This window comes from Pteropus vampyrus, unplaced genomic scaffold, assembly GCF_000151845.1.
Source record: "Pteropus vampyrus isolate Shadow unplaced genomic scaffold, Pvam_2.0 Scaffold448, whole genome shotgun sequence".
NCBI lineage: Eukaryota > Metazoa > Chordata > Mammalia > Chiroptera > Pteropodidae > Pteropus > Pteropus vampyrus.
The window spans coordinates 488,173-492,611 of NW_011889229.1; the positions used below are offsets into that span (position 1 = coordinate 488,173).

At 35.5% G+C, this 4,439-nt stretch overlaps 1 protein-coding gene across 1 annotated transcript in view; it reads right to left on the reverse strand.

Annotated features, from left to right (window-relative positions):
* The window catches only part of ZNF260 (zinc finger protein 260), a 10,532-nt gene that overhangs the window by 4,277 nt on the left and 1,816 nt on the right, over positions 1-4,439 (reverse strand). The window contains exon 2 of the mRNA XM_011381717.2: positions 1,915-2,125. The gene's annotated coding sequence lies outside the window, so the exon portion shown is untranslated. The remainder of the gene's footprint in view (positions 1-1,914; positions 2,126-4,439) is intronic.

The following is a 4,439-nucleotide window of genomic DNA, read 5'->3' on the forward strand; positions in this document are numbered from 1 at the left end:
ACTACAGGTATACCTCGAACATACTGCAAGTTCGGTTCCAGACCAACACAATAAAGTGAATATCACAATGAAGTGAGTCACACAACTTGTCTGGTTTCCCACTGCATGTAAAAGTTATGTTTAAACTACGCTGTAGTTACTAGGTGTGCAAAGCATTATGTGTAAAAAAAAGTACATAAGTTAAAAAAGTACATAAGTTAAAAAATTCCATATTGTTAAAAAATGCTAACTATTATCCGAACCTGTTGGAAAAATAACGCTGATAAACTTGCTCAGTGCAGAGTTGCCACGAACCTCCAATTTGTAAAAAAATGCAGTATTGACAAAGTGTGATAAAATGAAGCAAAATAAAATGAGGTGTGCCTGTACATCGTATAAATCAGCAGCAATGTAACTTTTTTTCCCAAATATTTTCAATCTAAGGTTGGTTGAATCCTTGGATGTGGAAACTAGATATGAAGGGCTGACTGTATACAATTACCAAAATGTATCAAATAATATCCTTAAAGAGGGTGTAAATTAACCTCAATAAAGCTGAAAAAGTAAATCTTTCCACATTGAAGCTCTACAACAATTACAAATTATTAAATAATTATCTTGTGTGTGCTGAAGACTGTAGGCCAAAAAGGGAAAGACACCGGCCTTTCCATCAGAGAGCTTAGATGTATGTCTTAGACATCAAAGTGAAAAATACAAAGATAAGAGTGTATAAACTTAGGATCCAAGTTGCTTGTGAGCTACAATATGGGATGGAAGTACAGAGATTGGAAGGCCGGGAGTTACAGACATTTTAATAAAAATGAAGTTCAAGGTTAAACAATGGATGGGACTTTGATGGATGGATCACTGTACAAACTATGGCAAAGATGCAAAAAATTTCATATATACGGAGGGAAAGGTAAGAAGGGTACAACCAATCCTATTTTAAACTGGAATAATAATAATCATAGTCACCAAGTATGTGGTGAGAGAGGGAGACTGAAAATATATTCATGTATAAAATATACATCACCCCTGGTGGAGAGTAAATAGATATTGTTTAAAGAAACCAGGGACAGAGACTAAGAAAGTTATGAATGTAAAGGCAACCAAGAGAAAGGGAAAAACATCAACTTTCCAAATTTTCAGAAGAAAGGACATATTCTAAAAACAAAGAAATTAAGATTCTACAGTGATAGATAAAAAAGATGAGGTGAAAGTTAAAACAAAATGTATAATATTAAATAAGAGAACCAATTCCAACCATATTGTTCCTGTTAATAAATGCAGGTAGCAGGGAGGGGGGAAGGTAGACAGTGGAAAATATTAAATCATTTCTTCAATTAAAAGTTAATTAAAGAAACAAACAAAATATTTCTAGCTAAAGTCTAACACTTACATAGTAAAACCCACCTAAACTATACATATACATATATACACACACACACACATATATGCATCTAAAACAATATGTATCAGAAATGCTGAAAATATAGAATAAAAATAAAGATAATCATGAGTATATAAACTATAGAAATCCAAGATACAAAAACACATTAGTAATGGAGAAAACTACCTCTCTCAAGCTGTGAGATAAAATCCATAAAACGTGTATGAAAAATAGGAAAATAAAAATATATACTAGCCTATAACAGCTAATCAGTTTATTCTGTATTTTGAAAACAGATAGTAAACCATCTTTTTAAATGCTCAAAGAACAGTCTCAAAATCTGCCCATATAATAAATAGTCCTATGAAACCTCAAATATTCCACAAAGTACAAGAGAGACAAACAAAATACTATGACAAAAAAAAAAATTAGGAAAATAAATATCTTTCATTTGTAAATTTCAAAATGTATTGGCTTGAACAAACTCACTGAATAACTGTAATAAGTCTAGCCCATTCATACATGCTAGTTTCTTAATTACTCACCTGAAGAGCACCTTCTTTACACTTTTTCCTCAATCATCCATTGCTCTTCTTTGAACTGGCAGCTTTAAACTTCTAAATAGTGGCAAGGGACTTGGAAGTTACTGTTGAGGATCAGAGCAACATTCCAGAATTCAGGCTGAGCCTTTAGGACTGGCAGAAGTTTTAACGGATAAGGAAAGGGCGGCTCCTAGGGATGCGCAAGGAAGTTGGCCTGTGAAACAGAATAAAGTTAATGATGACACTTTGATTTAGAAGCTGAAGTATGTGCATCCATGTGAGCGCACGGAAGAGTATTTGTACTTTGCACCTCAGGCCAAATCCATCATTGTGGGGAGTCAGTTATGGACATGTGAAATCGTGTAACAAGGAACAAGGATATTTGTGTACTTGGCAACAATGTAAGAAGTTGATATTTGTGTGCTTGGCAACAATGTAAAGCGCTGGGAAAAACCGGGAGGTAACAGTTCACATAGCAATCACTGCAAATTCCTTGCTACAGTTTAGCAGAGAGTTCTGAGTTGTGAGAATCTCATTGTTCTACTAGATAAGTAATCTGGCTAACCTTGGCTCTTGACTACTGTCTTTCTTATTGTAATGTTATAAATGGTGTGTTCTAAATAAACTCGGGGACACAGCTTGAATCTGTGATCCCTCCTGCAATTCTGTCCGTCTTCTTTCTTTTCCTCAGTCCATGCTCCCCCTTTCAGGTACCCTCAATTACTTCGTCGGCTGGCTCCGACACATCATACAATTTAAATGCACACATTTCAGCAATGGGAAACATTTCTCTTCAGAATTTAGGTTATACAGACAAACTATGTGACTAAGTTGCCAGAGTTCTCCAGAATCAGAACTCATGCGAGTCCTTTTGCACAGGTGTTACTTGTGGCCTTGCTCTTGATTGAACAGTCACTTTTGAATATAATCTTCTCCTATAACAACACTTTTTTCATAAATTTAAAGTCACCAACCCTGAGTGATATGGATAAAATGTAAAGGAAGTTATTCCAGTATTATTCAAGGCTCAGAGTTCTTTAAATATTTAGAAGCCTAATATTTTACCTAGGTTATGAAACTCTAGGAGAAATGAAATATTTTAAGTGTCCTGTAATTACATGGTCATTCATGGACTTAGCAAGCACATCTCTTTATCATTCATTAAATGTAATGATGAGACCATGGTCTCCAATTTTTAATGGGGCGTGACAAAGGATCAGACTTACTCAGAAGCTCTTCCATTACTCAGATATAAGAGGCTTAGAATCTGGCCGGACAGTATTATGAATTGATGAAACAGATAATACAGAAGAGGCAATGAATGGAGGCAAACTGTAGGAAGATGGTATCAGGATGACATTTTGAACAGAAACAGTTTGAAGTTCCTGTGCAACCTCCAGGTGGATCTGTCCATTAGACAGTCAGATAGGTGGATGAGGAGCTCAGGACAAGCCTCAAATAGGAATGGACACTGGTTATTCTTTTGTGTCAACTGAACCCACAGTAGAATGCTGTTACTCTTAGAGTTCTTAGAGGCGAAAAAAGACGATTGAAGTCAGAAACTTACTAATACTAAGAGCTGAAGGACAAAGAGAAATATAAGTCACTAATGGAGTTGTGTGTACGTGGGCGGGGGGTGGCTCTTTGGTTTTGACTGGAATTATAAAAATGAGTAGTATCAGGGAAGTCAAGGAAACATTCAAAAATGAGGCAGTGATAAACATGTGAAAAGCAATGAAGCGGACACAGAAATCTAATTCCTCCACCCCAGTTAAAAAATGAAAATGTACAAAACAGGCAAGCAAAAAATGTGATTCTCACCCCTGCCCTGGCTGCTGCATCCTCTGTCCCCTGACAACTGTTTCTGTGTAAATTTCAAGTTTCTCCATGGAACTACAAATATACATTCTTATCCCCATTTACTCAAAATATCCGTATATTACACCAAACATTGTGTACCTTGCTTTCTTCAGGTAACGAAATACCTTGCAGACTTTTAAAATCTATCTAAAAGATGACATATACTTCCATTTGCTGAAGTCTTCTTTTGGGTCCTTCATTAACATTTAAAAACAATGTTAATATAGCTTTTACACATTTCTTTATCCCTAGGTGTTTTATCTGATTTGCTGCTACAAATACCATCTTCTCTATAACTATTACTGATTTTTTTTATATATCAAAGCTATTATTTTTGTATATAAATTTTTGTACCGCGGTACTTTTTTCATTTTATTGAAAAATATGTTGTGTGATAAAATGCTGGAAGTAAGTGTCTTTGTAGATAGAAGAAAATTTGTTAAACTATATTTACAAAGGCCATTTGGTTTGGGGGAAACCTGGTCAAATCGGGAATCACGCTCATTTACAAACTAGACAGTTTTCAATTGCTTACCTGATCTCGCTGCACCAAAGACAGGACAACTTGCTTCTCAATTATGTTGTCCTGTAGTAGTGTAAATTACCTCTTAAAGCTACTCCTTGGTCCGGGGCTTCTCAAAACAGCCTCACCCAAGTTCCTCCAAAGA